Here is an 8,767-nt window from a genome sequence, read left to right as displayed (position 1 = left end):
AGGAAACTCATTTGTGCCGCTTGTATCCAAGATCTTATCCTTTCGGTCATGACCTAAAGCTCATGACCATAGGTAAGAGTAGGAACGGTAAATCGAGAGCTTTGCCTTTCGGCTTTAACACAACGGACCGGTACATCAACCGCATTGCTGCTACCGCTACACCAATCCGCCTGTCAATCTCACGCTCCATCCTTCCTTCACTCTTAAACAAAACCCCAAGATACCTAATCTCCTCCACCTGGGGTAAGGACTTTCCTCCAACCTGGAGATGGCAAACCACCTTTTTCCGGTGGAGCACCACGGCCTCGGACTTGCTGATTCTCATCCCAGCCACGTCACACTTAACAGCAAACCGCCCCTGTGCATGCTGAAGATCCATGTTCGATGTTGAAGCCAACAGAACAACATCGTCTGCGAATAACAGAGATAAGAATCCTGTGGTCCCCGAACCCGACCCCCTCCAGCCCAAGGCTGCGCTTTGAAATTCTGTCCATTATAAACAGAATTGGTGACAAAGGACAGCCCTGCCAGAGACATGCACTGGATTGCCGGCAACAAGTCAAACTTGCTCAAGGAAAATGAATGAATGAAAATATTATGGGGCGAAGCAGTGGCGCAGTAGGTAGTGCTGTCGCCTCACAGCAAGAAGGTCGCTGGGTTGCTGGTTCGAGCCTCGGCTCAGTTGGCGTTTCTGTGTGGAGTTTGCATGTTCTCCCTGCATTCGCGTGGGTTTCCTCCGGTTTCCCTCACAGTCCAAAGACATGTGGTACAGGTGAATTGGGTAGGCTAAATTGTCCATAGTGTATGAGAGTGTTTGTGAATGTGTGTGTGGATGTTTCCCAGAGATGGGTTGCGGCTGGAAGGGCATCCGCTGCATAAAAACTTGCTGGATAAGTTGGCGGTTCATTCCGCTGTGGCGAACCCGGATTAATAAAGGCCGACAAGTAAATGAACGAATGAATGAAAATATTATATAAATAAAGTATTAAATAAGTACACGTATTATTAATGTGTATCAATAAGGCAAAGTATCAGAAACACCAATAGAAGTTTAATGTCATGCTAAAAAATAGTCAAATATAACACACATAAATAGGAGTTCCCTTGCATTTTAAATTGTGTTGGGTTTTGTCGTGATCTGCCAGACGCACTATTGTCCTTCAGAGCACAAAACTCAACCTGTCCTGTTCTTCAGCTCACCTGCACAGTCAGAGCTGCTCATCTATTCCTGTCTAACCCATTCATTTCAGTCAGCCAATTAAGCAGATTATCAGGCTGGTGGAAAAGAAGTTCAGACTCAAGGCCGCCCTGCTAATCTGACCATGAGAAGAATGGCTGCTGAACCACAAGCGTCACCTGACGTCAGCCGTACAGTGAAATCAGGTCACATGTGTAGTGCAGGACAGCCTGCAGATCAGCTCAGTGTCAATATTACTAAACTAGCTTTAAAGGGCACCTATGGTGAAAAATCTACTTTTCAAGCTGTTTGGACAGACATGTTTGCAAGTATCGTGTATAGACCGTCATATTGGGGTGATATAAACTCACCCAGTTCTTTATTTTTTTAATTTAACAACATAAAAACCGTGGACCAATTGGAGCGTTTTTTAGATCGACCACAACTTGATGTAGGAGTGTGGTCCCCCCGCCCACCAATATTGATTGACAGGCGCGTCACCCAATCCTCTGTTTGTTGTTTCACGTCCGCCATTTTCAGCATGTGAGTCAAAGCGATGTCACTAAAGGAACACCCTTGCTCTATATTTAGATGCAAGGCTCATTGGGCTCAATACAAGATCAGCATTCACCACATGATCGCTGTAATCGGAATTATTGTTTGTAACTTAGGCTGCGTCCGAAACCGCCTACTACTCAGTAGGTACTGCATTTGAATTTAAACGTACTACTCGGCCGTTAGAGAAGTACGTTCGATACAGTATGAATGTGAAAAGTATGAATGGAATTCGGACGTACTACATCCGCCATTTTGTCATGGTCACGTGACCTACCTGCGGCAGTTGCGTGGCCTCACTTCCATTCATTAATTCTCTCACGTCGCATTATGGGATAGCGCAGCGTGCATGGGCTGCACACTTCAGAATGTCGCCGGAAGTAGTAAGTCATCCGGGTACTTCTCGCCTACTGATTTTCGAATTCTATTAATTCGGACATACTACTCGGCTCGCATAATGATTTTGGCGTATTACATAGTATGGAAGTATGCGGTTTCGGACGCAGCCTTAGTTTGTTTGTAGGTAGGTTTGCAAACTAGTGTACTTTTCATTGCGTCTATCTTAAACTTCGGGCGTTTGCATTTCTCGAGGTCACAGAAGCTCCCCGTGAGTGTGATCTTAACTAGGTGCAGCTGTAAAGTGCGAGCGCCTTTGCCTCACGTGAGTGTCGCTCCATTGGAATAAAATAACAAACTTGCCTGCAGGTCGCACACCAGAAGCGCCGCTCAGCGTCACGCCACATAGCGCCATGCATTTTAGAATTCTAAACATAGGTTTCTATCAGGGTACACACAACGGCGCTCCAAGTCCGCGGCGCCCAGCCAGGATTCGGGACACTTTATGTTTCTTATCAGGTCATCCGGTGCCTCAGTCAAAGTTAATTCAGTGTGGGTGTTTATAAGTCTCGGTGTACAAGCTCGGAACTTCAAACTAGCACACAGTAGGCTGTAAAACTATACAAAGACACAAATGATTTTGTAGTCTCTGCTTGGTCTGTGTCCGACTCGTACATGTGTGGCTGAATGCTGGTCCTCTCACTCATGTTGCTTCTCTCTGTCTGCCTGTCTGTTGCCAAACACAGAGCGGGGGAGCTCTTGGCTCCGCCCCCTTGTTACAGTTGGTGCGATTTTAAAATAAATTTTCATGTGAAGCAACACGCCCCTAAAACAGCGAGCTGTGTACACGCCCCCAAAATAACACTTTTTAACACATTATAATAAACAAATCTGAACTGTGTTTTGAACTGAACCTAAACAGTCACACTCAGAAGAACCATAATATTATTATTAAATCTTAAAAACAGGTAAACTATGTGCCCTTTGAAGATTTTCGAAACCTTTGAATACTTTTTTTGCGATCTTAACAGATTTGTGTGTGTTGGGGATCAGTTAAGACATTTTTAGCACCGTCAGCTTTAATTGTGGGGAAAACTGGATAATTTCGACAGCTTTTGTCAGCTAATTTCAGCTTCCGAGTTTAAAATGATTTTCATGGCGGGATCAAAATCGGCGACGTAGCGTAAAACTGCAAGTGCAAAGATGACACGTTGGTTTCTCATTGTTATTCACTGCGGAGTTTTCTTATCCTATGAGAAGAGCCGGCCTATTAATTATTCATGACTGCACGTGCTTTCCGAAGGGAAATCAGACCTGCCAGTGCCAAGCTGTGAGACACGTACAGTATTTAGCCGTTCATGAAGGCTCGTATGTGTTTGTTTTCATGATCCACAGGGTTTGTTGCATGTTTTCCCCGCGATGCTGTCAAGACCGATACAACAAAGCTGTTTGTGTGCAGCAAGCATTTTTGTTGAGAGAGCAGTTAGAGAATTGGAGAATGGCGGACGTTATCTTTTACCAGGAGTTCATTCACATTTACACACATCGCTGTGCTGCTGTGTTCGCCTAAATCCTCCAGATTACCAGCAGGGCTAATGGTTAAAATAGACAGGGCAAGAGACCTGCTGCACTGAGTCTGCATTCAGACCTATGATTCAGACCTGGGGATTGAGGGAAAAGTCCTCATTGTGTTTATACGAACACGATTATCTTTATAATGATATAAATTGTGATTATCTGTTTATGAAATTACGAATAACAAATGTAGCAGGGCATTAAATTACTGCTTATTTCCTTGCACTTTAACTTTGTAAACTACAAAATCATGCGTCTCCTCACGGTTTGTGTCTCATTTTGTGAGCCGACTGACAACAGTTGTTCTCTCCCCTGCTGGCCACACCCAGTCCTGCCCTTTGCTCGCGGAGCTCCACGCCCATTATGACGCATCTTTTGAAAAAAATTCAGAGGTAGACCTGAACCGAAAATGGGGGGTGTCATGACCCTTTAAACATAGTAATGTCATTTATTCCAGTAATTTTAATGATGAATTGTCATTACTCCAGTATTCAGAGTCACGTGATCCTTTAGAAATCATTCTAATCTTAATTATTGTTGTTGTTATTATTATTATTATTAATGGTAACAGTAATAAAAAAGTAATAATGACTGGAGTTATAATTTCATTTGAAACTACAGTACATCCAATAAGTGATAAATAAATATTTAAGAATTTTGCTTTTTTTTTTTTACATTTAATAAATGCCACCTTGATGAGCATTTTAATATTATATAAAAAAAAAAACACGAAAAAACTTTTAACTGGTAGTTTACAACAATAATAACAAAGTGTTTTTTAACTGTAGGGGTTTATGAAGAGATTCGTTAATCAAACCATTCATTCAATAATTTTAAACCGGAGCACCTGGAGCCAGCTGGGACTCGAACCAGCGACCTTCTTGCTGTGAGCCCACAATGCTAACCACTGAGCCACCATGCCGCTCTTAATCAAACCAATATGAGACTATAATTGGGAAAGTTCAACTAAAAATGAAATTCTGTCATCATTTACTCACGTTTACACCATTCTGACCAGCAGGTGTCACCAAAACAATGTGCTCTATCAAAGGGACAGTTCACCCAAAAATGGAAAATCTGTCATCATTTACTCATCCTCCATCTTTTCCAAACCCGTTTGAGTTTCTTTCTTCTGTTAAACACAAAGGAAGATATACGGAAGAAGGCTGTAATAAAACAGCCGTTGACTTTTATAGTATTTTTGTTCCTACTTTGGATGTCAAAGGCTGCTTTTTTTAATATTCTCAGGGTGTTTAAGGCACCGCTGGGTCTTAAAAAGTATTAAAAGTTGATAAATCAATGAAGAGAAATTTAAGGCCCTTAAAAAGTATTAAAAAGTCTCAAAGGTTATTTTGCAATGTAATCAATTTGATATCATTTTTGATTATGCAATGTATGGTTGTATGCTGGGCGCAGTAGGTAGTGCTGTCGCCTCACAGCAAGAAGGTCGCTGATTTGAGCCTCAGCTGGGTCAGTTGGTGTTTCTGTGTGGAGTTTGCATGTTCTTCCTGCTTTTGCGTGGGTTTTATTATTTTTTTCCTTTATACACCAGTGTGATTGCTGATATTTTTGTTATTGAATTTCAAATAGGGTCAATTTAAAGGCCAAAGGCTTACGCTTTTCAGTTACAAATAGATAACTGATGTTTTGATTTTATATTTTACATTAGGCTATTAATTATTCATTCATTCAGTGTGTGTGTGGGGGGGGGGTTGTGTTTGAAAGATACTGTGCTAACCGGTTAGCATTTAGGCAGATCACTTACTGCACCTTGTAGAGACTGCAGTTCAATTTAATACCACTAGTAGTGTGTAAACAACTCACTGCACCTTTAAAACAGTGATTGTTTGGGACAGTATAAAGGCTTCTGTTGCTGACCTCTAAATAATGGGCCTCCTGTTCATTATCCCGTCCTGTTTTTAGGTTATATATTAGTCTAAAGGCTTCTTTTATGGGCTGAGCTCTGAAACAACAGCAGGCTTTCAGAGATCTCTCATCATAAAATAATTAAAACTGTGTTTGGGGTGTGGCCATCGGAGCTCTAGGAAAGATCCCAACTTTCATTATCATTTAATCAAAAGCGTATTAGGACATTGACGGAGATCATGATGTCATAATCTTTTAATATTGGTGGCATACTGTGTTGATTTAGTTTATTTTCTAGTATGGATATTTATAGATCATTGTGACCTTTTGACATTTAGGCCGTACTCACACTAGGTACAGTTGCCTCAAACCGGGCCAAAGCACGCTTGTCCCTCCTCCCGTTCCCCCCAACGGCCCGCACTCACACTACAGTCGGGCCTGGGCATGCTAGCGTCATCGAAGCTGCGCTTTTCAGTAAGCGCTCTCGCTCAGCACAGAGGAGATTTCTCGAGTTATATCGTTTCAGTCGTTTGATATGCAGTGACATGCAGTCAAATATTTCGCCGAACAGATCCGCCACTTTTGCCGCTCATAAACAATCATAAAGCCCTCGTGCTGCAGGAATGAGGAGGTCTGCTGAAGGTGCACAGCTGTCGTGCAGTGAGGAGTTTGTGTCTAATAAACTACGGCAGTTTGCGTTCATTGAACAGTAAGAATGATTAATAAATCCATATGAAACAGCCCCTTAAAGTCACGTCTCGTTTTCAGTTTCGGGCTTTGGCGCGTTTTACACTCACACTACAAACGTACCGCGCCAAAGTCCAAGTGAACCGCGCTCAGGCACACCTCTTCCAACCGGGCCAGGGCCGGCCAAAAGAACCAAGCTTGAGCCCGATTCAGCGCACTCAAACTTCTCAAACGATCCGGGAAACGGGCCTGGGCACGGTTCGGATAGCATAGTGTAAGTAGGCCCTTAAATGTATGTATGTAAGTGTTTGACTCTTCTAAAGCATGAAAATACTATAATATATTTGTAGATATTTAAGAAACATGCTAAGTGAACATGTTTATCTGAATTCAATGCTAAAGTCAGGTATTCTCCTTTGAAAATGTGCATTACGTGCCAGAACGCCTGTCTTTGTTTTGGTTCTTTTAACCAGTTCAATGCCAGTTTAGCCAATTATATTTCATTTTATTGGCGCCTGTTGCTGGAAGACAGTCAATTAGCTTTTTTTTTTTTCAGGATAAGAATGTTTTAAGTAGCTTAATTTCACAAAAACAAATGATGCTTTTTAAATCATAATTTTAAATTGTTAAATATTTTTTAAATCGCATGTTGAATATTCGTGTGGGCCATGATGAAAGCTTAATTGTTGCCTCAGAATGTAACAGAGCAGATAAAAACCATTAGTCACATACATTCATTCATTTTCTTTCCGACTTAGTCTCTTTATTAATTCGGGGGTCGCCACAGCGGAATGAACCACCAACTTATCCAGCACGTTTTTACGCAGCGGATGCCCTTCCAGCCGCAACCCATCTCTGGGAAAACAACCATTTACACTCATGCACTACAGACAATTTTAGCCTACCCAATTCACCTGTACCGCATGTCTTTGGACTGTGGGGGAAACCAGAGCGAACGCAGGGAGAACATGCAAACTCCACACAGAAACACCAACTGACCCAGCCGATGCTCAAACCATCGACCTTCTTGCTGTGAGGCGACAGCACTACCTACTGTGCCACCCTCAGTCATATATATTTTATATAATTTTTTCTGGTTTCTAAAATTATAAGCTTTCATAGGCTAAGACTCTTTATTACAATCTTACAATCGTTCTTTCTTACAATCAGCATTTAGTAAATGTACTTCAAGTTAAAATGCCGGCAATGGTAATTCTTTGGGTGAACCAGTTCTTCAATCCTTCACTTTAGTTGACTTAATTCAGATTAAAGACCTGATTCTGTACGGTGACGGCCAAGCATGCACATCATGTTAATGAAAGCACTTTTTGTTGTTGTTGTGTAGTTAGAAACGAGCTGCAGTGGTTTGCACAGGTTGGAGGTTTGTATGTAGGAACGGAGGCTGGCACTGACCGGCTCTTCAACAAGCGTCTGGACTCAAGCAGCTCATTGTCTGTTGACTTTCTGTGAGACTTCATTCACTCAAGCCTCTGTAGAGACACACGCTTCATCCAAAAGCACTTCTGTGGCAGTGTGTCTGCGAGTCTTAGTGAAAAAGGACCATCATTTAACTGTTAAATAGACCATACATGGATAATCACTACTATGTGATCATGGAAATATAGGTTTGAAGGTAAGCTGCATCATTTTGTGTCCATTGTGGCTCACTTTTAAATGGATAGTACATGAAAAATCAATATTCTGTCATCATTTACTAACCCTCTGCTTATTACAAACCAGTTTGAGTTCCTTTCTTCTGAACACAAAGAAAGATTGGTTGTAAAAAAAAAAAAAAAAGCTATTGACTTCCATTGTATTTTTATTAAATACAGACGTCAACGGCTGTTTTTATTCCCCGACATCCTTCAGAATATGTTGATTTGTGTTCATCAGAAGAAAGAAATTCACAAATGTTTTTAAATCACTTGAGTGTGAGTAAACGGTGATGAAAGGTTCATTTCTGGGTGAACTGTCTCTTTAAGAGATCTGCAGCCAGAAACTGTTCATGCTCACACTCGTAACATAAAACAGACCCAACACTAATCACCTCTCTGATATATTCAAGGTCTCTTTTTTTGTTGAAAGTAAAAAGTGATAACCAGCGATTATTCAGATATTAAACATTCGTATACCCCATCCATGCTAAATATAGTTCACCCAGAAACATTTGCAAATAAAATCCTATCAATGATTGTTGGCCCACATCAGGATTGTCAGGTCCAAGAAAATTTCCCAGCCCAAAAGGAATGAAAAGTAGCCCATTTTTATTTCTTGTCCAATTAGAGTCAATTTTTAGATTACCACAAAGGGGAAGGTTTACCATAATGGCTCTGATGTTTTATAACACACGCATACACTCATTGGCCACTTTATTAGGTATACTGTACCTTACTAGTACCGGGTTGGACCCTCTTTTGCCTTCAGAACTGCCTTAACCCATCGTGGCATAGATTCAAGAAGGTACTGGAAATGTCTAAGAGACTTTTGTCCATATTGACATGATAGCATCACGATGAACATGGCAATGAGTTCACTGTACTCAAAAGGCTTCCGCAGTCACCAGATCTCAAT

The 8,767-nt window shown here is 41.4% G+C and overlaps 3 protein-coding genes across 6 annotated transcripts in view; 1 reads left to right on the top strand and 2 right to left on the bottom strand.

The window, feature by feature from the left end:
• The window catches only part of cdc14aa (cell division cycle 14Aa), a 40,814-nt gene extending 37,495 nt beyond the window's left edge, over positions 1–3,319 (bottom strand). The window contains exon 1 of the mRNA XM_087239122.1: positions 1–3,319. This exon is cut by the window's left edge and continues 1,595 nt beyond it. The gene's annotated coding sequence lies outside the window, so the exon portion shown is untranslated.
• LOC147846195 (uncharacterized) overlaps positions 1–8,767 on the top strand; it is a 1,020,765-nt gene that overhangs the window by 225,067 nt on the left and 786,931 nt on the right. The gene's annotated exons all lie outside the window — the stretch shown is intronic.
• Positions 1–8,767, bottom strand: part of apoltp (apolipoprotein lipid transfer particle homolog) — a 597,023-nt gene that overhangs the window by 345,757 nt on the left and 242,499 nt on the right. The gene's annotated exons all lie outside the window — the stretch shown is intronic.

The sequence above is a fragment of the Danio rerio genome, chromosome 2 (assembly GCF_052040795.2).
Source record: "Danio rerio strain M-AB ecotype USA chromosome 2, GRCz13ab, whole genome shotgun sequence".
Classification (NCBI taxonomy): domain Eukaryota; kingdom Metazoa; phylum Chordata; class Actinopteri; order Cypriniformes; family Danionidae; genus Danio; species Danio rerio.
The sequence above is the reverse complement of the archived record's forward strand: the minus strand, read 5'-3'. Positions and strand labels throughout refer to the sequence as shown.